Below are 25,632 nucleotides of genomic sequence, written 5' to 3'. Positions count from 1 at the left end.
CTGACACTCCTCCTCTACTAGCCATAGATAGTGGTTATCTGTCAGAGAAGAGCTTTTAAAATGTGCTCATCACTACAGCAGGATTTGACCATGGTCTCTGTCATAAAAGTGTCTATAATGCAGTATCGAGATAATACTATGCAACAACTGATTACAAAGTACAGATGATAAACACTTGGGGTGGGTGTTTATCTGGACCTCTGGTCCAGAACCAGAGGAACAAATGAAGAATAAAGGGCAAGGAGGACTGTGGGGAGATGGTAGGGTAGGAAGTTCCAGGAATCAGTTCTCCACCAAAACAACTACTGCATTGGCAGGAACTCTCTGAATCAACTATTTTGAACCTCTCGAGTCCAGTGGAATACTGTGCAGCATCCAGGGAGGAGCAGAAGGAAGAGGCTGGTAATTTGAGATAAACACTGGTGAGTATCACCCTCCCAGCAGTGGCTATCATGCCCCTTCCTCCAGCCTTGTGGTGGGCAGCAGTGGGGACTGGAACTCAGGTTCCTGGAACAGTTTGCTGGTGCCAGGGTGGGACATTAAGATCTAGTCCACCAAAATCCGGGGCTGTGTGTTCTGATCATGACCCCTACTTTGGGTCAGCTATTCTAGGTCAATGGGGGCAAAGGCAGCAGAGGACTCTTAAGGAATAGTAACCTTCCTCAAAACTAAGGAAAACAGCAACAGCCTAGCATGGACTGGGCAAGTGCTGAATCAAGAAACAGTTTCAAAAACAACAGAAGCAGCTCCAGGTACCCTTGTTGGCCCCTTCCTTACCCCCTCCACAATGCAGGGTAGAGCCAGCTTGAACTCCCAGTGTGGGCCCCTGGCCCTCACAGAGTTTGTCCTGAAGGCAGAAAAGTGGCTTGCAGATGCTGGTACGGTGGGGCAACAATTAGGTTGAAGTGTCCTGGGGCAAAATACTACCTGCATTAAGCCACTCAAGAGAGTGACTAGGAGGGAGTGAACATCCCAGTGGGGGTGTTCACTCACATTCCTGTAAACTGTAAACTGAAGGAATTCCCAAGGCCTCTAGCAAGCACAAGCCCAGGAAAAGAAGACTGTTTTAGGGCTTTAGGTAGGCTCAGATAACATAGAGAGGATCCTGTACATTGCCTTTGTCTCAGGCTGATCTTCTTGACAGGAGAGCTAAGCCCTGAAGGAGATCACCAGCCAAACCAGAGCCAATTTTCAAAGACAGTGAAATGTGCTTTTGGTTTTGTTTTTTTCACTCCTGGCATCAGGAAAATTCCTGTCATACTAGCTGGATACAAACTCAAAGGAACAGACAGCTCAGGGACTAAATCTCAGAGTTAACACTTTAAAATATTAAAATGTGCAGTGTGAAACAAAAGATTACAAGACAAACAAAGAAGCAGGAAATTATGACACATCAAAAGGAACAAGATAAAATCCAGAAACCAACAACGAGGAGGAACAGACTTTGAACTTAACTAACAGAGACTTTAAAAAATGATCCTCAATATACTTATGAAGACATCAAAGGATATATGGAAGACAATGAATGAGCAATATGAGATTCTCAGAAGGAACCAAACAGAAATACTGGAGTTGAAGAACACAATAACTGAAGTGAAAAATTCCCCAGAAGGTTTCAACAGCAGATTGGAGGTGGGAGAAGAATCATTGTAAGACAAGACAACTGAAATGATCCAAGTTGAGGGGCAGAAGGAAAAAAAGAACAAAAATGATTGAACAGAGCCTAAGAGACCTGTGGGACATGATCAAGCACAACAATATATACATGATGGGAATCCCAGATGGAGAAGAAACTGAGAAAGGGGCAGAAATAATAGCAGAAAACAACAAACTTAATGAAAGACATGAATATGTACATTCAAAACTCCAGTGAACCTCAAACAGGACAAACTCAAAAGAACTGCATAGTAGTCAAATTGTCCAAGGAGAAAGTTCTGAAAGCTGTACTAGAAAGCAATGAGTTATATATAAGGGAACCCCAATAAAATTAAGTGCTGATTTCTCATCAGAAACCATGGAGGCAAGAAGGCAGCAGTAGGAAATATTTAAAGCACTAAAAGATAACAATTGCCCAACCAATAATGTTATATTTGTCAAAACTTTCTTTCAAAAGCTGGGAGAGATTAAGACATAGATATTCAAAAGTTTAAGACACAGATAAACAAAAGATGAGGGGATTCAATACCACTAGACCTTCCCTATAAAGAATGGTCAAGAGAGTGCAGACTGAAAGAAAAGATACTAGACAACAGATCAAAACAGCATAAAGAAATAAAGACCTTCAGTGAAGGAAATGATATGGGTAACTATGAACACCAGTACAAACTGTATTGTATTTTTAAATATTTATTTGTTAGTTTTTAATTTTAAGTATGTATGTATGTATTATATTGCATGTTTTGGTATGCAACTCCAGTTTTTACTTCTTAAAGGTGTTAAAATGCAAGTACATATAAAGTAATGATAAAGGCATGGGTTTGCCCACACAATGTACAAAGATAAAATTTGTAACAAGTATCAAAAGAAGGTGGGTGAACAGAGGGTTATAGCAATAGTCTATATGCATGCTACTGAAAATAAGTTGTTATAAAATAAGGTGTGATTTTTATAGATTTAGAATGTTAAATTTTAATCCCATGGTTACCATAAAGAAAATGCATGAAAAATGTACTCAGAAAGAAATAGTAAGGGAATCAAAATGGTACAATGCAAAAAATCAAATAAATATGAAAGTAAGCATTATCAGAAGAATTGGGGGTCAAAAAGGTATAAGACCAACAAAGACAAAATAGCAAAATGGCAGAAGAAAGTACTGCACTGTCAGTAGCTACTTTAAATTTAAATGGAGTACATTCTCCAGTCAAGAGGTGGAAATTGGTAGAATGGATAAAAAAAACACAGGACCCAACAATATGTTGTTTACAAGAGACACTCTATAAATTCAAAGACAAAAGTTAATTGAAAGTGAAAGGATGGAAAAAAGTATACTATTGCAAGTAGTAACCAAAAGAGAGCTGGGATAGCGATAATAATGTCAGATAAAATAGACTTTAAGTAAAAAAATGTTATGGGGGACAAAGAAGGTCATTATATACTGATAAAGGGATCAATTTAACAAGAAGATATAATAATTACAAATATATATGCACTTAACAGCAGAACCCCCAAATATATGAAGCAAATATTGAGAGATTTGAAGGGAGAAATAGACACCCCTACATTAATAGTAGGAGATTCAATACACCACTTTAAATAATGGATAGAACATCAACACAGAAGATCAATAGAGAAATAGAAGCCTTAAGCAATACTCTAAAACAGCCAGACCTAACAGACATACATAGAAAACATCAATGAAGCAGGAGAATATACACTCTTTTCTAGTGCACATAGATAATTATCCAGGATAGAATATATGTTAGGTCACAAAACAGGTCCCAATAAATTTAAAAATATTGAAATCATTCAATGTATCTTCTCCAACCACAATGGAATAAAGCTAGAAATCAATTATAGAGGGAGAAATGGGATAGTCGCAAATGTGTGGAAATTAAACAATGTATTCCTAAATAACCAGTGGGTCAAAGAAGAAATCACAAGGGAAATTAGGAAATAACTTGAAGTGAATAAAAATGAAAATGCAATATACCAAAAATTAATTTATGGGATGCAGGGAAGGCAGTGTTGAGAGGGAAATTTATAGCTCTAAAGGCTTATATTAAAAATGATGAGAGAAGGGTGGGCCACAGTGGCTCAGCAGGCAGAGTTCTGGCCTGCCATGCTGGAGACTCGGGTTCAATTCCTGGTGCCTGTCCATGCAAAAAAAAAAAAAAAAAAGATGAGAGAACTCAACCAAGAGCTCTAACTTCAAACCTGGGGAAAAAGAAGATCAAATTAAGCCCAAAGCAGGCAGAAGGAAGGAAATAACAAATATTAAAGCAGAGATAAATGAAATAGAGAATATAAAAAGTAATAGAGAGCCTCAACAAAACCAAAAGTTGGTTCTTTGAAAAGATCAATAAAACTGATAAACCTCTCTTTCGCCGCCAGCGGCGCTCCCGGCGCCAGCCAGCCAGCCCTCCTCTCCCTCTTTCTCCGCCACCGGCGCTCCCGCCGCCAGCCAGCCAGCCCTTCTCTTCCCCCTTCTCCGCCGGCGGCGCTCCCGCCACCATCTTGCCCTTCTCTTTTCCCTTCTGCTCCGGCGGCGCTCCATCCGCCATCTTATCCTTCCCTTTCTCCTCCTGCTCCGGCGACTCTCCAACCACCACCATGCCCTCTTCCGCCTTCACCAGCTCCTCCGCCACCGTCCTCGACAGCCTTGCCACCCTCACCTTTCCTCCTCCAGAACAGCTCCTGGGGGAGTGGAGACGATACAGAGCAGCTCCCGGAGCCACGACGGAGATCAAAGGGACGGCGTACCCCATCCTGGAAGGGCTGACTGTCTGGGAGAACCAGCTCCGGTGAGATCGCCGAGGGGCGTGGGCTTTCCCGGGCGGGACAGCAAGCAGCCGGAGTCCCTCCCTTCCACCTTCCCAGGTCAGCTGGCAGAATTGGGCAGGCGATCCCCTTGGGCCGCGGCAGCTGGCGCCCCCACCATGCGAGGCCCCCAGGACCAACTGAGAGAGTTGGGTCGGAAATCCCCAGACCGCGGAGAACGGTGACCGGGGGGGGGGTCCCTTCCAAAGACGTGACTCCCCGGTCCAGCTGGGAACGGTGCACTGTCCCAGGCCGCGGCGGCTGGCGCCCTTCTGCCATGCTTGGCGCCCTGGGCCGACTAGGAAATTCGGTCGGGCCCTCTCCCGGGCTGCGGCGGCCGGCGACCCTCCCCACGTTCAGACCCCCAGGCCGGCTGGCACTCTACCAAGCCACTTCGGCTGGCGAACCTCCCCCACGGCGAGAGTTTTCCAAAGTTAAAGGACCCACAGCACCTTTTACTGGTGGAACCCGCAGACAAACGTGTGCCACGAGCGCCACCTAATGGGCAGGATAAGAAAAACAGAACCCAGAGATTTCACAGAAAAATCTTTCAACCTGTTGGGTCCAACACCCAGGGAAATCTGACTAAATGCCCAGACGCCAGCAGAAGATAATGGATCACGCTCAGAAAATTGAAAATATGGCCCAGTCAAAGGAACAAACCAATAGTTCAAATGAGATACAGGAGCTGAAACAACTAATGCTGAATATACGAACAGAAATGGAAAAATTCTTCAAAAACAAAATCGATAAATTGAGGGAGGACATGAAGAAGACATGGGCTGAACAAAAAGAAGAAATAGAAAAACTGAAAAAACAAATCACAGAGCTTATGGAAGTGAAGGATAAAGTAGAAAAGATGGAAAAAACAATGGATACCTACAATGATAGATTTAAAGGGATAGAAGATAGAATTAGTGATTTGGAGGATGGAACATCTGAATTCCAAAAAGAAACAGAAACTATCGGGAAAAGAATGGAAAAATTTGAACAGGGTATCAGGGAACCCAAGGACAATATGAACCGTACAAATATACGTGTTGTGGGTGTCCCAGAAGGAGAAGAGAAGGGAAAAGGAGGAGAAAAACTAATGGAAGAAATTATCACTGAAAATTTCCCAACTCTTATGAAAGACCTAAAATTACAGATCCAAGAAGTGCAGCGCACCCCAAAGAGATTAGACCCAAATAGGCGTTCTCCAAGACACTTACTAGTTAGAATGTCAGAGGTCAAAAAGAAAGAGAGGATCTTGAAAGCAGCAAGAGAAAAACAATCCATCACATACAAGGGAAACCCAATAAAAGTATGTGTAGATTTCTCAGCAGAAACCATGGAAGCTAGAAGACAGTGGGATGATATATTTAAATTACTAAAAGAGGAAAACTGCCAACCAAGACTCCTATATCCAGCAAAATTGTCCTTCAAAAATGAGGGAGAAATTAAAACATTCTCAGACAAAAAGTCACTGAGAGAATTTGTGACCAAGAGACCAGCTCTGCAAGAAATACTAACGGGAGCACTAGAGTCAGATACAAAAAGACAGAAGAGAGAGGCATGGAGAAGAGTGTAGAAAGAAGGAAAGTCAGATATGATATATATAATACAAAAGGCAAAATGGTAGAGGAAAATATTATCCAAACAGTAATAACTCTAAATGTTAATGGACTGAATTCCCCAATCAAAAGACATAGACTGGCAGAATGGATTAAAAAACAGGATCCTTCTATATGCTGTCTACAGGAAACACATCTTAGACCCAAAAATAAACACAGGTTGAAAGTGAAAGGTTGGGAAAAGATATTTCATGCAAATAACAACCAGAAAAGAGCAGGAGTGGCTATACTAATATCCAACAAATTAGACTTCAAATGTAAAACAGTTAAAAGAGACAAAGAAGGACACTATATACTAATAAAAGGAACAATTAAACAAGAAGACATAACAATCATACATATTTATGCACCGAACCAGAATGCCCCAAAATACGTGAGGAATACACTGCAAACACTGAAAAGGGAAATAGACTCATATACCATAATAGTTGGAGACTTCAATTCACCACTCTCATCAATGGACAGAACATCTAGACAGAGGATCAATAAAGAAATAGAGAATCGGAATATTACTATAAATGAGCTAGACTTAACAGACATTTATAGGACATTACATCCCACAACAGCAGGATACACCTTTTTCTCAAGTGCTCATGGATCATTCTCAAAGAAAGACCATATGCTGGGTCACAAAGCAAGTCTCAACAAATTTAAAAAGATTGAAATCATACACAACACTTTCTCGGATCATAAAGGAATGAAGTTGGAGATCAATAATAGGCGGAGTGCCAGAAAATTCACAAATACGTGGAGGCTCAACAACACACTCTTAAACAAGTGGGTCAAAGAAGAAATTGCAAGAGAAATTAGTAAATACCTCGAGGCAAATAAAAATGAAAACACAACATATCAAAACTTATGGGGCGCAGAAAAGGCAGTGCTAAGTGGGAAATTTATTGCCCTAAATGCCTATATCAGAAAAGAAGAAAAGGCAAAAATGCAGGAATTAACTGTCCACTTGGAAGAACTGGAGAAAGAACAGCAAACTAATCCCAAAGCAAGCAAAAGTAAAGAAATAACAAAGATTAGAGCAGAAATAAATGAAATTGAAAACAATAGAGAAAATCAATAAGACCAGAAGTTGGTTCTATGAGAAAATCAATAAGATTGATGGGCCCTTAGCAAGAGTGACAAAAAGAAGAAGAGAGAGGATGCAAATAAATAAGATCAGAAATGGAAGAGGAGACATAACTACTGACCTCACAGAAATAAAGGAGGTAATAACAGGATACTATGAACAACTTTACACTAATAAATACAAAAATTTAGATGAAATGGACAGGTTCCTGGAAAGACATGAACAACCAACTTTGACTCAAGAAGAAATAGATGACCTCAACAAACCAATCACAAGTAAAGAGATTGAATTAGTCATTCAAAAGCTCCCTAAAAAGAAAAGTCCAGGACCAGACGGCTTCACATGTGAATTCTATCAAACATTCCAGAAAGAATTAGTACCAACTCTCCTCAAACTCTTCAACATAATCAAAGTGGAGGGAAAACTACCTAATTCATTCTATGAAGCCAACATCACCCTCATACCAAAACCAGGCAAAGATATTACAAAAAAAGAAAACTACAGACCAATCTCTCTAATGAATATAGATGCAAAAATCCTCAATAAAATTCTAGCAAATCGTATCCAACAACACATTAAAAGAATTATACATCATGACCAAGTAGGATTCATCCCAGGTATGCAAGGATGGTTCAACATAAGAAAATCAATTAATGTAATACACCATATCAACAAATCAAAGCAGAAAAATCACATGATCATCTCAATTGATGCAGAGAAGGCATTTGACAAGATTCAACATCCTTTCCTGTTGAAAACACTTCAAAAGATAGGAATACAAGGGAACTTCCTTAAAATGATAGAGGGAATATATGAAAAACCCACAGCTAATATCATCCTCAATGGGGAAAAATTGAAAACTTTCCCCCTAAGATCAGGAACAAGACAAGGATGTCCACTATCACCACTATTATTCAACATTGTGTTGGAAGTTCTAGCCAGAGCAATTAGACAAGAAAAAGAAATACAAGGCATCAAAATTGGAAAGGAAGAAGTAAAACTATCACTGTTTGCAGACGATATGATACTATACGTCGAAAACCCGGAAAAATCCACAACAAAACTACCAGAGCTAATAAATGAGTACAGCAAAGTAGCAGGTTACAAAATCAACATTCAAAAATCTGTAGCATTTCTATACACTAGTAATGAACAAGCTGAGGGGGAAATCAAGAAATGAATCCTATTTACAATCGCAACTAAAAGAATAAAATACCTAGGAATAAATTTAACTAAAGAGACAAAAAACCTATATAAAGAAAACCACAAAAAACTGCTAAAAGAAATCACAGAAGACCTAAATAGATGGAAGGGCATACCGTGTTCATGGATTGGAAGACTAAATATAATTAAGATGTCAATCCTACCTAAATTGATCTACAGATTCAATGCAATACCAATCAAAATCCCAACAACTTATTTTTCAGAAATAGAAAAACCAATAAGCAAATTTATCCGGAAGGGCAGGGTGCCCCAAATTGCTAAAAACATCTTGAGGAAAAAAAACGAAGCTGGAGGTCTCACGCTGCCGGACTTTAAGGCATATTATGAAGCCACAGTGGTCAAAACAGCATGGTATTGGCATAAAGATAGATATATCAACCAATGGAATCGAATAGAGTGCTCAGATATAGACCCTCTCATCTATGGACATTTGATCTTTGATAAGGCAGTCAAGCCAACTCACCTGGGACAGAGCAGTCTCTTCAATAAATGGTGCCTAGAGAACTGGATATCCATATGCAAAAGAATGAAAGAAGACCCATATCTCACACCTTATACAAAAGTTAACTCAAAATGGATCAAAGATCTAAACATTAGGTCTAAGACCATAAAACAGTTAGAGGAAAATGTAGGGAGATATCTTATGAAACTTACAATTGGAGGCGGTTTTATGGACCTTAAACCTAAAGCAAGAGCACTGAAGAAGGAAATAAATAAATGGGAGCTCCTCCAAATTAAACACTTTTGTGCATCAAAGAACTTCATCAAGAAAGTAGAAAGACAGCCTACACAATGGGAGATAATATTTGGAAATGACATATCAGATAAAGGTCTAGTATCCAGAATTTATAAAGAGATTGTTCAACTCAACAACAAAAAGACAGCCAACCCAATTACAAAATGGGAAAAAGACTTGAACAGACACCTACCAGAAGAGAATATATGGATGGTCAAGAGGCACATGAAGAGATGCTCAATGTCCCTGGCCATTAGAGAAATGCAAATCAAAACCACAATGAGATATCATCTCACACCCACCAGAATGGCCATTATCAACAAAACAGAAAATGACAAGTGCTGGAGAGGATGCGGAGAAAGAGGCACACTTATCCACTGTTGGTGGGAATGTCAAATGGTGCAACCACTGTGGAAGGCAGTTTGGCGGTTCCTCAAAAAGCTGAATATAGAATTGCCATACGACCCAGCAATACCATTGCTAGGTATCTACTCAAAGGACTTAAGGGCAAAGACACAAACGGACATTTGCACACCAATGTTTATAGCAGCGTTATTTACAATTGCAAAGAGATGGAAACAGCCAAAATGTCCATCAACAGAAGAATGGCTAAACAAACTGTGGTATATACATACGATGGAATATTATGCAGCTTTAAGACAAGATAAACTTATGAAGCATGTAATAACATGGATGGACCTAGAGAACATTATGCTGAGTGAGTCCAGCCAAAAACTAAAGGACAAATACTGTATGGTCCCACTGATGTGAACGGACATTCGAGAACAAACTTGGAATATGTCATTGGTAACAGAGTCCAGCAGGAGTTAGAAACAGGGTAAGATAATGGGTAATTGGAGCTGAAGGGATACAGACTGTGCAACAGGACTAGATACAAAAACTCAAAAATGGACAGCACAATAATACCTAAGTGTAAAGTAATCATGTTAAAACACTGAATGAAGCTGCATCTGAGCTATAGGTTTTTTTTGTTTTGTTTTGTTTTTACTATTATTATTACTTTTATTTCCTTTCTCTATATTAACATTCTATATCTTTTTCTGTTGTGTTGCTAGTTCCTCTAAACCAATGTAAATGTACTAAGAAATGATGATCATGCATCTATGTGATGATGTTAAGAATTACTGATTGCATATGTAGAATGGTATGATTTCTAAATGTTGAGTTAATTTCTTTTTTTTCCGTTAATTAATAAAAAAAAACTGATAAACCTTTAGTTAGATTGACAAAGAAAAAAGGAGCAAAATACAAAAAGCTAAAATCCAAAATGAAAAGGGTGGATTACTACCAACCCTGTAGAAATCAAAAGGATTCTAAAAGGATACTATGAATGACTATATACCAAGAAACTGGATAATCTAGATGAGATGGACAGATTCTTAGAAATATAGAAACTATCTACACTGACTCAAAAAGAAATAGATCTCTGCAAACCAATAAATAGTAAAGAGATTGAATCAGTTCTCAAAAATCTCCCAACATAGCCCAAATACCCCTACAAAGCAGGATAGAAAGATCAAAGAGTTATACAGTGAAGGTAGGGTTTAACAAATGAATATGACTGCTGAATCATTAAATTGATATTTCTTTTAGTCTCTAGTATCTTAGAGAAGCTAGAAGTAAAAACCTAAAATTGTGGAATTGTGACGCATACCAAATTCTGAAATCTGTTCTACAACTAATTGTTGTGCTGTGCTTTGAAATTCTTCGCTTTTTTGTATATATGTGTTATTTTTCACACACACAAAAAATAAAGATAAGCCCAAGACCAGATGGCTTCACTGGGAAATTTTAACAAGCATTCCAAGATTTAACAACAATTCTGCTCAAACTCTTCCAAAAGCTGAAGAGGAGAGAACACTCCCTAACTCATCTATGATGCCAATATCACTGCCATATAAAAAACAGAAAAAGATACCAGATACAAAGAAAATCAGAGACCAATATCTCTTAGAAACATAAATTTTTAAAATCTTCAAAGAAATACACTAGCAAACTGAATTCAACAGCACAGTAAAAGAATTATATACCATGATCAAGTGCGTATTTGTCCTAGATATGCAAAGGTGGTTCAAATTAGAAATCAATGAATGTAATATACCCCATTAACAGAGCAAAGGAATAAAACCCACATGATCATCTCAACTGATGCAGGAAAGGCATCGAACAAGATCAGCACCGCTTCTTGGTAAAAACACTTAGAAAACTAGAAATATAAGGAAACTTCCACAACATGATAAAAAGCATATGTTAAAAACTCACCACTAACATACTCAATGGTGAAAATCTGAAAGCTTTTCCTTTTAAGGTCAGGAACAAAAAGTCAAGAGTGCCCACTGTCACCAGTGTTATTCAACAATGTACTCAAAGCTCTCGCTCGGGCAATTAGGCAAGAGAAGGAAATAAAAGGCATCCAAATTGGAAAGAAAAGAGTGTAACTGGAAATTACAGTGTTTGCAGATGACATAGTCCTATGGACAGAAAATTCCGAAAAATTCACAACAAAGCTGCTGGAACTAATAACAAATTAAACAAAGAGATAGGGTAAAAGATCAACATGCAAAAATCAGTAGTGTTTTTGTACACTAGTAATGAACAATCAGAAGAAGAAATTTAAAAAAAATTATATTTACAATAGCAACTAAAAGAATCAAATATACAGGAATAAATCTAACCAAAAATGTAAAGGACGTGTTCACTAAAACTACAAATATTGCTAAAAGAAATCAGAGAAGATCTAAAAAAATTAAAGGGCATGTGCTGGTTTGAAAGGATTATGCACCCTAGAAAAGCTTTGGTTTAATCCTGAACCAATCTTGTGGGAACAATTTCTTTTAATCCCTATTCAAAAATGCACGTTGGAATCTTGATTAGATTATCTCCTGGATAATGGAGCTGTGCCACATCCAATTGTGGGTATTAAACTTTTTTATTAGATGGAGATGTGACTCCACCCATTCCAGGTGGGTCTTGATTAGTTTACTGGAATCCTTTAAAAGAGGAAACATTTTGGAGAAAGCCATGAGAGAGCCAGGAGAACCACAAGAGCCACACAGCCAGAGACCTTTGGAGATGAAAAAGGAAAATGCCCGGGGGGCAGCATCATGAAACAAGAAGCCTGTAGAGAAAGCTAGCAGATGTCATCATGTTTGCCATGTGCCTTTCCTGTTGAGAAAGAAACCTTAAACATGATCAGCTTTCTTGAATCAAGGCATCTTTCCCTGGATGCCTTATATTGGACATTTCTATAGCCTTGTTTTAATTTGGACATTTTCACAGTCTTAGAACTGTAAACTAGTAACTTTTAAATCCCCCCTTTTTTAAAGCCATTCTGTTTCTGGTATATCACATTCCAGCAGCTTGCAAACTAGAACACATACCATTTCCTGGACTGGAAGACTAAATATTGTTAAGATGTCAATTCTACCCAAAGCAATGTCCAAATTGAAAGCAATCCCAACAAAAATTTCCAATTCTTTGCAGAAATGGAAAAGCCAAACAACAAATTTATAAGCAAAAGTAAGGGACCCCAAATAACCAAAGCCATCTTGAAAAAATGAAGTTGGGGGACTCACACTTCCCAATCTAAAAACTTATTACAAAAAACCACAGTAATCAAAACAGTATGGTACTGGCACAAGAACAGACATACAGATGAATGGAATTGAATTGAGAGTTAAGAAATCTCGCCCTCACATTTATGGCCAACTAATTTTTGGCAATGGGACCAAGTACACTGAATTGAGAAAAACAGTCACTTCAACAAATGGTGCTGGGAAAACTGGATCTTCACATTAAAAGAATGAAGATGGAGACCTACCTCACACCACACACACAAAAAATCAACTCAAATTGGATCAAAGACCTAAATATGAGAAGCAGAATGATAAAACTTCTAGAAGAAAACATAGGGAAGCATTGTTTTCAGGACATTATATTAGTCAATGTTTTATTAGATTTTACACCGAAAGCACAGACAGAAAAGTACAATTATTGTAGAGGATGTTGATGGGAGCATGCATTCATTGTTGGTTGGAATGTAAAATGGTGCAGCTGCTGTGGAAGACAGTATAGCGTCCCTCAGAAGCTCAGTATAGAATTTTCATATGGCTATGACTGTATGTGTATTAAGTACAATAGAATACAAAAAAGAATTTAAACATGGGATTTGTTGTTGAGCTCTGGGTTGGTAACTGTGAATTAGCTTGCATGGGCTATTTCCTTCCTTCTTCCCTTTCCTTCCTTTTCTAGAATCTAAACACAGGGTATATGTGACTCACCATATTACCATGAAAAAAAATTTTCATTCTCTACCTGGTAGTTGGCAGCAATCATTCTCTGGTCAGAACTAAAAGATAGAATTGCAAGGTGAAATGTATTGGTGACTAACTCATTTTCCCTCACTTCCAGCACCTTCTTTTCTCAAGATCAAGCAATTTTCCTGTGTAATGAACCATATCTGCTATCAAGTAGCCTGGAAATTAAGAGGTCCAAAGCATATTTCATGTCCTGGTTTCATATCTGCTATCATGATGTCTTTTACTGCTACATCACAGATAAGTGTTTTCCAAGGCAATACTCAATACAAAGGAAAAAAGCCAAAAGAAATGGGACTACAGAATAATTTTGTATATGGGGGACAGGCTTCAACCAATTCTGAATTATTCAGAAATGTTTTTCTAGTTAATGAGCTATCAGATTCTTTGCATCAAACACTTTTGTCTGTTTGACAGCACTGTGGTCAGCTTGGTGCTGACTAGCAGTGGAAGGAGGGCAGAGCAGATAAGGGACTTGCTTTTAAAACCAACAGCAACAGCCAAAAGTGGATGTTAGTGTTTTATGTCCATAACATACCCAACTTCTGGAAAAACGGAGTGCAAGGGAGGTCAAAATATAAGTAAACTAGGTAACAGGGAAAAAAGAGAATTCGGCCCATACCTTTTCTTTATTATATATGATTTCTAAAGGCACATAAAACAAGAAAACTATAATAAATTTATTTGATCATCTCAATACACAAATTATATTTTTATCATATAGACAAATGTTTTCCGTCGTTTGCTTTCAGCAAACAATATCTGGGTTACTTCTTTAATCATTTCTGCTATTCTTAAAGTTGATGCTCAATGTTTAATGTTTTATATTCATATATTATCTTTTGATTTTACTAAAATGCTACCAGTTAGCCAATGAAAAGATCGGCCAGAAAATCTTTCAGGTTTTGTGATAGTATTTGGAATAAAATGTAAGAGTTATTTATTGGTGACTTCAACAAACAAAAGCACAATATAAAATGGATAGCTTCAAGAAATAAGTTGAGTAAGTAAAGAAAAAAAGATATTTAATTACAGTAATTCAATGTACATAAAATAACTAAATTCCACAACTATGTACATTTTCAAGTAATAGCAAAATATGTTGACTAATGTTGATCTCAAAAGTGTATACTTTAGACATGATTTTAACTAAGTATGCCTTTTCCTATAACTAAAATATGCTACCGAAGGTGAAACAACGTAATTACCTAACCTGTTTAGGAACAATATAAAACAACATCAAAGCTAGGAATAAAATAATAATTTGGCTCTCAGTGGGAATTTTTATGATTTGCAAGAACACCTTGTAAAGTGTGCTGGGAAGAAAAATGTGATTATTTCAATTGCATTTGACAGTTAACAGAGTACCTTGGTCAAAGACTTGGCAGACAATTTTAAAGACAAAACTAGTCATAAAACAAATACCAGTCATTTGCAAAAACCTTCAGAAATGAAAAGGAAATATTTTTGCAAAGAATATCAGGATGAATTTAATAGAATAGTTAAATATTATTTATACTATTTCAGTTCAGAACTCCTTTTACTCTGCCACTCGTATCTGTTTGCCTTTGTGACATTTTCACTATTTAAAAGCACCTCCACCAGAGGGTGAGCAAGAGAAAGGAAAGAAATTAAAAACAAATTAGTCAACACAATTAATGCTACTGAAGTGAGTTAACATTATAGAGGTGCTAATAATACACGGATCTAATTATTTGACATTCACTAATATCTGACGTTAGATTCTTTAATATAACAGATGTGTATATTAAAAGTTTAAAAGGCTATGCTTTACATGTAATTTTCAAAATAATTTTGCCATTTATGATTCCATGTGAATATGTAGGGAAAGTGTTTTTATTCTGCAGGGAAGGAACTGACTTGCCCAAGGTTACACCCACATAAGGAGCCAAACGTGGACTCTCAAATCTTCATTCATTCATTCATTCAGTTAATATTAAAACTGTTTTTCCATTTCTTTTGCCAGGTTAAAGCAGTTTAGAGGAGCGCAAGAAGCACCATCCGAAATTAATAATTTGTCATAGAAAATCAGCAAAACAGAAAATTAGCCAAAATTGTACGGTTTGGGTATGGATCAAGAATACAAATACTAGCTAAAGGGGATTTGTAACTTGTAGGGCTGAGAGTCACTTATATCTATCTTAACAGCTTTAAATGGAATCACTTTATCACAATTCTGAGTACTGCAGTCGTCGTAATTTGTGAGCACCACCTGTCCCCCATAATGAGTAACCTTATATTCAAGTGTTTCCAGGAAGAAAACCTAGCTCTCTGGATCCATTTTTAAAAGTTACTATTATTCACTTTTTTGAATAGATAAAATGTGCTCACGTTACAAAAGGGAAGAAGAAAATTTCGGGTCCAAAGTCAGTCTTGCCCTCTTAGTACTCTTGCCTAGAGGCAAACATTGCTACCACTTTCTCATGTGTCCTTCCAAAATGTGTGTGTATATATGGGATACACACACACACACACATTACACATATATTAAAAATTACACATATATAATGCAATTATATCATAGCAAAATACACACTATTATTTACCTTGTTTTTTTAACTGCCACTATTCTCTTTGAGAGCTTTCTAGATCAGCTGCTTAATTCTTTTTAAATGGTTGCTACATAATATTCCTTGGAATTCCTTTTAAATACTCCCCAATTTATTTGATAGTCAAATATATTTACTCAAGAGTTCTGAAATTGCTAATCTTTGCTGTCATATAAAAAGTATCCTTGTGGTTAAATGACTATTTTATAAGAAGCAAGACTTTGAAACCTACAACCTAAAACTCTAAATATAGTTATTTTATTAGGCATTTCTTTAATTGAAAAAAAATCCAGCAATAAAGCCTAATTTGAATCCAAGTCACATACAAATACTATGGTTTTTCATTTTACAACCAAGGTGATTAAAAAATATATATATACACAAATACATACATATGTTTTTTGTGATATTAGGCATAAAAGAACTTGAACAGGTCTCAAGATCCAGAGATAGAGTGATGCATTAGTTTATTTCAGAATAGAAATTATTAAATATTTATATATGTTCTTGATTAAATGTTTTCCTACATACATATTCTAAAATATTGAACAATTCATATATGTTTCCAGTCAGTGTGAATAAGCTACCCATTCTCAAAAACTTTTAATCATGGTGAGACAAACTCTTATACATTTTTAATGGTATCAAAAGTAAGCTGACAATACATTTTTTAAAAGGCAAAACGATGTTCACTCCCACTGGCTAAGTAATTCCAGTTTTGAGACTATTTCCCAGGAAATGATCCAACAGACAAGCAAAAGCCAGAACTACATCACGAAGAATATTCATTCTTCACAAAATGAAGAATCCACAAGTCATCTAAATGTAAGTCATCTAAATGTTCAACAATATGTAACTAGCTTAGTAAATTAGAGTATATGATGTAAAGGAACATTATAGTACAGTGAAAAATGACAAATATGATGGTCATGCACCTATATGGGGAAATGTGTGTGATGTTAAATGAAAACAGCAGAATACTAAATTACATGCGTTTTTCATATGCATATGGTAAAAACTAGATGTAACTATAGAAACTATGCACATGAAAAAAGGCTGAGTAATAATAATGCTGGTGGTCCAAGTGTGGTAGTAGAGGTGATTATTTTTAATTCTAAGCTTTGTATAATGCTGCTATACTGTACGCATATTTGAGAGTCTACTTGACCCTCCTCTGAGACAATACCACCACACATAATGGTAGGCCCCGAAAGAAAATGAAACCCGAAAGAAAATGAAACAAGTTCACAGTGAGATGAGGAGGTAAGAAATAGAGAGGTGCCTCCTGCACATCTAAGAGTTTTCCAACTCTTCACTCCTGAGACCTGGCTACACTGGGCCTCCAGGGATCTATGGGAGGAAAAAGTTACCTCCTTAGTACACATTCTTGTCTTTTCACTTAGGCCAGTGTGGATGGGTATGTTATATGCAAACCAAGAAATAAAACCAAGGATTTCTTATATTTCTTTGATAATCTTTAACTTGTAGTTTTAATAAGAATCTGTCTAAGAATAGCAAGTGTTACATGCCATTTAATTGCATTAGAAATCATGTTATTTCTCCTAGAGTAGGTAGTTTACTCATTGTGTAGTTGGTACTTAAATAATGTGGTTAATGTAAGTTGGCTGTATCTCTAGATAATATGACAAATATTCCAAACAAAACAGTAATATCATCTCTTCTTTCAGCCCTTTAATTAGAATCATCGTCTGTGTCTGAAGTAACGCTTTCAAGAGTAAACATGGTCTTATCCTTTGGCCTTGACCAGAAAGGCACTCTGGAGTTCTAGTGGATTGTATATTCCCTTAGAACTGATTCTGATCTTTGCCAAAGAATCTGGTTTTGTGATTTTGTTTTTAAAACCCATCATTTACACTTCACATACAAACCTCATTTGCGCGTCACAAACCCCCATGACTTGAATGATTCAGAAATGGCAGGAACTTTCCCTCTTTTCCATAATTACTGAGTGTGCTTCCCATGAGACAGACAACAATCTCAATATTAGAAAGACAACTATGAACAGCTCTATCTGGGAGAGGAGACAAATGCAGAAGTGACAAATGGTACACTAGTTTATATAGGTGCCATGAAACCTGTGAGGGAGTCACCTGCTCTATGGGGCTGGCTGGCTAATTCTCAAGAATTCTGATACACCTGCAGAAGTGCTGCAATAATGTGAAATCCAGGGAGAGAAAATGATTCTGCTTTCTTGGAAATATATAAAGGTAATATAAAAACAGTAAAAGTTGAATGGGAAGGATGTTAGCTTCTATGCATTGGTGTAATAAATACATTGAAGCATACATTTCCTTTTTTTTCCAAACAGTGAAAAAGCAAGCAGGTATTAAAGGGTACACTGGAGGCTCCTTTTTCGTATTCATTCATTCATCTCACAGTTTGGGGAGCTTGCCATGTACTGGGCACCATCAGGAGCTGGAAGGACCCCTATGAGAATGTATTACCTGGAACACCTCTATCAAAATTGTAAATACAGGCAATATTAATTATACTTCATATTGCTTAACTTCAACAACAGTGCTACACTACTTGTTAATACACTCAGAAAACGTTATCATTCATCTGTGTTTCTGATGGATAGCCACACTGTGTATTTGTGTTGCTTTTCTATGCTGAGTTATTCCTTTTTACTTTATTGTTCAAAAGGAAAAACAAACTTTTTGAAATTCTCTTAATTCCTTTTATTCTTTTTCTTTTCCCTCATGGAACACCAATGAACATCTTGTATATAACAGTCACTTTCTGACCTAAATCCTTTTCATGGCTTACAACTGCTTTTAATAAAAGGTCCAAATCCTTAACACAACCCTTCACGTGACCTGGCTCCTGCTTATCTAGCTCTGCAGCCTCATCTGGAACCATGTGTCCCTTTTCTTTAATGCTTTAATTCTATTGTATTTGCATCCCAACAGGATTTGACTCACCTTGAAGCTTTTACAGATGCTGTGACTTCTGCTATTAACACGCTTCCCAATTCTTCTGACAAAGTCCATCAGTTCTCCAAGACTGCGTTGACTCCATGTTAGCTTACATGGCATTCCTACACACATGTGTAATTTGTAGGCTATTTGTGAAATAGCCTTTTGTGAATTTTTTTCTCCTGCAAACCTCTAAGCTTCTGGAGATCAGAGACTGTCTTCGGCATTTTACTAGCCCCATGCAGTATCTGACACAGAAAATATGCTCAAGAATACTAGCTGAATAAATGAACCAATGTATATATTTACATGGCACAATACTGTTATATAAATAGTATGAGCAATTAGTATAATGCTATAAAGCATCTTATAATTAAATATGAATAAATCAATAAGTACATATTTCTCAATCATGGAATTTGAAATTTGCATACTATGGTAGGCAGAAAAATGTCCCCCAAAGCTATCTATGTCCTAATCTCCAGAGCCTGTGAATATATTGGGCTATATGTCAGAGGGGGATTAAGGTTGCAGATCGAATTAAGGTTGCTAATCAGCTGACTTGGTGATGGGGTATTATCATAAGTCATATGAATGGGCTCAATTTAATCACAGAGGTCCTTATAAAGTGGAAGCAGAGTCAGAAGAGAGTAAAGGTGACAGCATCGGAAGGGCTCTGCACAATGTTGCTGGCTTTGAAGATGGATGAAAGGGTCATGAGCCAAGGACAGCCTCTAGAAGGTAGAAAAGGCAAGACTCAAATCTTGATTTTAATCCAGTGGGCTCTACTCGACTTCTGACCTCCAGAACTGGAAGATAATGGTGTTGTTTTAAGTCCCTGAATTTGTGGCAGTTTGTTACAGCAGCTATAGGAAGCTAATACCATATCCTCATTGAACAGTATTACCATTTGCTGTGAAGGACAGAAAAGCTAAGGCAATGGTGGCTGAAACAAGACAGGAGTTTATTTCTCTCTCTATGAAAGAGGTCTGGAGGTAGGAAGTCCAGGCTGTTCCAGTATCAAGGACTTGGGCTCCTTCAGTCTTGTTGCTCTGTCTTCCTTAAGGTGCTATAGCCATGAGATCTAATTCCAATCAGCAAGAAGGGAAGAATGGTAAACCATCTCCTTTTGAAGGAGTTTGTTGAAGCTGAATACACTGCTTCCCCTTCTATCTCATTGGTCAGAACTGAGTAGCATAGTACCTCCTAGGTACATGCAAGGCAAGGAAGCTGGGATATAGAGTCATTATTTCAAATGACCATGTGATGAGAGTGGAGGGTTCTATTATTAAGAAAAAAGAGGAAAGATATTAGAAAAGAAAAAGAAGCTATTGCCACTTTAATACTATAGTATTGAGCCGTTTTTTTTTTTTTAAGTATGCAAAAGTAATCTCATCTAGATTTCAGATCTGGAAAAGAGCCTTCATTCCAGTTATTGAATAATGAAGATTTAATGATAGACTCCTTGAAACATTTCTAGGTATTTGCCAGAATTTTCAGGTACACACATTAGAATATGAATATATACTTATTCAATGAATAATGTCATTTATATCAGCATTCAAACTTTAGTGTTTTGTAATTAGTGAAAATAAATAGAATTCTTGGTTTGATGAGAAATGAGGTTAAAAAATGCAAATATTTTTTATTTCTATTTGTGTATTACTTGGGGGCCTGGCAGGAAACAGATGGCACACTCAAAGGGTTAACTGAAGGGTTTCATGAAGTGACCATTTACGGAGGTGTGGGAAGGTTTTAAAGGAACCAATAAGGAGTGGCGAGGCACCCAAGGACCAGAAACAGCAGGAAACCATTACCATCCCTAGGCCTGAAGAGACAAAAGGAAGAGAGCGTCCTGAACCTGGCAAGACCTGTGGCCATGGGACAGGGGTGTGACAGGAGGCATGGCCTTAGGTAGAGGAAACAGCTATTGCCAACACCACAGCCAGGCAGGAGGAAGGGTGGGGAGGGCGGAATAAACTCTCTGACCTTTCTCTGTCCCCTTCTTCTAATCATTTGCCAATGCTCCACATTGGCTGAAACCAAATAGAAAGCAGAGGGCAAAGGAGCCTGGGTGATGGGGTGATGTGTCCACAGGTCAGCTTCTCAGAGCATGGAAAGGTAGTAACTGAACTTTGAGAGACTGAGAATAACGAGCATAATATGAAAAGGCATTTTAAGGAGTCAGAATGACTCAAAAGACTTTAAGTAAAAGAGAAGGGGAGCTGATTCAAGCAGAGCTGTCTCAGGCCCAGGACAAAGAAAGATGCAGAAAGAAAATGATTAAAAAGTGAAAGTGAGCAAAGAAAGAGGTATGCAGTGAAAGAGCTGAGAAAGGTACAACCAGAAGCTTGAAGTTGTGGCTATAATTGCACACAGGTTGCTTCTTACCCCTAATGTTTTCATGTGAGTTTAACAAAATGGTGGCATATTTACAACCTCTTACTGATAGCAAATATTTTAAATACATATACTGTGAGGAAGGAACAATGGCAGGGATTGGAACTAAGGAGCTGTAGAATACATAAGGCTAAGGCTGGTGATCACAGAAATAGCCATACTCTGTAACAAAACCCATCAGCTGCTAAAAGAAGTCAAGATGCCAGAGAAACGAAATCCATGGAGACAAAAGGCAGAAAACAGCAGTAGAAACCAGATATCTGACCACTGATACCATGGTTATTACTTAAAACTCAACTCAAATTCAAAATATGCATGTTGTCTCCCTACTGCAAATTTAAGTATATGAAAAAATAAAAGATTATTCATGTTCATAAGTAATATCAATAATAGAAACTATAATCTATTGTCTGTGGAGGAGGCCTCTGAAAGTAACCTATTTTAATTATTGTGATTTTTTATGGAAAAGATTAGTTTTATTTTTGGATGTTCACTCACATCCTACAAACATCTCTATGTTTATACCTGTATCTCTATTAGACATTTTCCTGAAAAATTGTTCCCCAAATAAAAAGCTCCATGCGTTACCATTTCATCACCATATTAAAAACAGGAGTCTTATTCTTAAAAGGAGAAAACTTTTAATAAAATCATGTGCTTGGAAAAGGCTTTGTCCCTATTATCACCTCCTGGGAAGCCTTATTAGAAGTTGGGCGGGCCCTGAGAACAGCTGTCAGCTCTGCATCATGGGTAAGTCAGGTTTCCTTCCTGTCTCAACCATCCTAGAACGTGGTGAACTGCAGCAGTGGCATAGCCATTGCCCTCGTCTGTCCGACTGTGAACCACACACCCAGAATCACTACTGGTCCAGGGAAGAGTAACCACTCTAGGGAACTTCAAATTCTGTACCCTAAAGGATCCCGTGACAAATTTATTCTTTCTTTTTCAAAGCTTTAAGATGAAAATTACACATTGAATTAAGAGCAGTATCAGGTTAGCCTTCCACAAAATATAACCAATTCTCTGCTCTGATGAGGAACATATAATTGTTCCCTAAATTGTACTTCAACTTGATCAGGAAGTGAGGTGCATGGAAAGCATATGCTAGGTATGGAACAGCAAGATCAGTATTTGATACAAAGTAATTTTATGTCGAATTTCATGCTAACTTATAGCACAATTCTTTCATGGAAAGCCAACAGCAGGTGCAAAAGGTTTATGAAAAATGTATAGAAACAAATTCAATATTGAAAACATTCTACCCATTTCCATTTTTCCAAGAAAATTTGGAAAAGATTAGAGCAATTCATTTTTAGCAGAATACCTCTCCTTCGGCATACGCAGTACGAGGAGCAAAGCTTGAAACCAGGGTATCAAAGTATTTATACAATTAGGCAGTAGGCTATATATTTAATCTAGTACATAGCAAACATACATGTAGATTATTTCATCAATTATATATGTACAAAATCACTACATATTTATACTCCATTGATTTAAATATAGTATATTGAAAATATGTTGTACACTAGCATGAAAACTACTAAAAATAAAGCCTCACCTTTTGATTGAAATAAACCTAAAGCCTAATGAATGTTTTTTGTAAATTGATTCTAAAGGTTTTTTCCAATTCTCTATGAGCTAAGAAACAACCATCACACATATATCAGGTTTACAGCAGCAATTTATTGAGATCACTTTTGTTCTTGCCAGACTAGATTTCAATAATTTCTTAAACATTAAATAAAGGTATTCAGAAAATATTCAACTTGTTTATATATATATATATATATATATATATATATATATATATATATATATAAAACAAATTTTGTTTGAAAAGATTTGTGCATATTTTAAAAATAGCAGAGTTAATCATTTGGGAAAATGATTATAGAGAAACTAATTTCAAGAATGATTAGTTTGGAAATAAGGCAGAATATAAATGAGAATACCTTTCACGTCCATGATTTCAACAATTCCTAAGAATCAATGTGATGGAGACAGATAAACAACACTCATTTTGTAGCCAAGAACAGACTCAGAAAATGTGAACAATATTCATTTATTTAAGAAATATTAATTGAGCATCTACTATGTGGTTAGGTGCTCTGCTATGTGCTGAGGGCATAGAAATGAAGGAGTTAAAGTCTGGCCCAAGATAACTAAACTAGTCCACAGCTGATGTAAGGAAAAAAATGACTTCTACTCAGTTTGTCCCTCCACTTCTTTCTGTACAATTCATTTCATGGTAAAGACAAACACCGAAGGAGCTTAGTAGGGCAGTAGTGGATGGGCACTTGAGAAAGAGAAAACAATATGTGTGACGCTTCTTAAGTTTAAGGGTAGGTTAAGGTGTGTGGTAGAGTTGGAGAGTATTTTTCCCCTGCCTTTCTGACCATAACTCAGGGTAGCTGTAAAAGTTGTAGAAAGGGGAAGAAATTCTGGCAAAAGATAAAGTCTGCAACATGATTCAAAGGCAACTGAATCACACTATATATCATCTAAGAGAAGAAAAAATGACCACTGGTCCTTGCAAAGCAAGGGTGCCAGCATATATACAAGCCTGTCATTGAGCATGACTAAATCGAGAGCTGCCTGTCTTAAAATGATCATTAAGAATGAGTCTAGTTCCGGGGTTGGAAATGAGAACAGATACATAAACACAATGTACAGGAAAGAATATTTACAGTCATTCATGAACCAATAAATAGTATTTACTTCTCAAAATGCCAATGCAAATGTGGGAAATAATTTTCTCATCTATATTCAGGATTTGCGTTCTAATTTGAAATGACCAGACTTTGGCCATACATTTATTTCACTTGAAAGGTTTCATGAGATCAGGTGGGTGCTTACCACATAAATTTTAACATAATAAAGAATCCTGTCATAAGCACGGCAAAAATCGTTAAGTATAATTTATTGAGCACCTACAATGTGCCAACACTGTTGGATAATTTACGTCATTTTTCATACTCTGATATGCTACCTTTCAGTTTTCTTAATTTCTCTATCAACAACTCTTGTTCATTTATAACTATATTTACTGAAACACATCTTAGCTCCATGCATTCCACAAAGTTGGTTTCAAATACAACTTCAAGTATTCCCTCACTTGAAATGAGGGAGGGGGCAGAAGGGGAAATCTAAATCCTGCTGATTACTTAAAGACTTACTTTCTTGGTACGGGTGGTATTATCTATATTGCTTCTTCAGAAATCCCCAACTTGTACAAAGTCAAGGACTTAAGATAAGATCAGCATTCTATCAGTCTCAGAGACCACATTTGTCAGCCTTTGTTTCTTGCCTTAACGTCCTAAACATGGATAACTGCCCCTTAAGGTAGTAAATCACTGCAGGTTAATACCTTAACTCTAAGCCTTGACCCCTACAATCCGGTCGGTCTACCCTGAGAAGAGAGCAGGGAGGAGAGCTGAGGGCGGAGAGCAGGGCGGGGGCGGCCGAGGTGACAGCAGGTGAGAGCCCGGTGCGGATGGGGAAGTGAGACAGGGCCAGCGCGGCTATTACTCATTCCGTCCTAGAGCCGCGGGTGCTTACAAGCGGAACTTCTCGCCTCTCTTTCGGTCCAGATGAAGTTCAATCACACAGCAGTCACTTCCCATCGCGGTGGGCCTGGGGGAAAACCGTGCGCGTGCGTCAGGCCTGCGGGAGGCAGGTAGCCTCCCGCCACCCCCACCCCGTGACGCCGCGTGTCCCCAGGGCCGCCGCCCAGCTTCCCGGGTCGGTGCCCCTCCACCTCGCGAGCCGTGGGAACACGCCGCGCGGCTCTCTCCCCGATCCGGGGTGCGCAAGGCGGCCGAGCGAGCCGCCCGGGCCTGACTCCAGGAAGAGCGAGGGCAGGTTGCTCAGCCTGGCCGAGGGGCGGCTCTGCGGGCGCGGAGTCCGGAGCTCTAAGAGCCAGACGCGTACGTGCCCCCGGCGGCCGCGGCGGGTGTGGCCAGCCCGAGGCAGAGAGCCACGGAGCCTCCTACCTTTCCCGCTCTGACAGCCGGCCACCCCCCACCCCTTCCGATCCCGACCCCGCCATTTCCCCGGCGCCCGCGTCCCACTCTCCCCGTCCCACGACACCTGAGGAAAACTTTTCCCTCTTCCCTCGATTCAAACTCCGCAGAGTCTACGGTTGCCGCAAACCGCCCTCTCCCTAGCAACAAGGTTCCGGCCGTAGAGCGAGCGCCTCTAGGTGTAAGGAAGGTGATGTCGTAAAGCCGCGAGTGTCGTAAACCAGGTGCGGTGGG

At 38.1% G+C, this 25,632-nt stretch overlaps 1 long non-coding RNA gene across 2 annotated transcripts; it reads right to left on the bottom strand.

Moving 5' to 3' along the window:
* Nucleotides 1–19,495: 19,495 nt before the first annotated feature.
* Nucleotides 19,496–25,618, bottom strand: LOC143676973 (uncharacterized). Of its 2 annotated transcripts, XR_013172331.1 has the most exons (3): nt 25,466–25,600; nt 24,744–25,009; nt 19,496–20,255 (listed from the first exon to the last, which is right to left on the bottom strand). It is a non-coding gene; the product is annotated as an uncharacterized LOC143676973 (long non-coding RNA). The 2 variants fall into 2 exon arrangements; XR_013172330.1 differs by lacking the exon at nt 19,496–20,255 and having other exon boundaries at nt 23,423–25,009; nt 25,466–25,618.
* Nucleotides 25,619–25,632: the final 14 nt, after the last annotated feature.

The sequence above is a fragment of the Tamandua tetradactyla genome, chromosome 1 (assembly GCF_023851605.1).
Source record: "Tamandua tetradactyla isolate mTamTet1 chromosome 1, mTamTet1.pri, whole genome shotgun sequence".
In the NCBI taxonomy this organism is placed as follows: Eukaryota; Metazoa; Chordata; class Mammalia; order Pilosa; family Myrmecophagidae; genus Tamandua; species Tamandua tetradactyla.
Note: the sequence above shows the minus strand (reverse complement) of the source record. Positions and strands in the feature narration are given on the sequence as shown.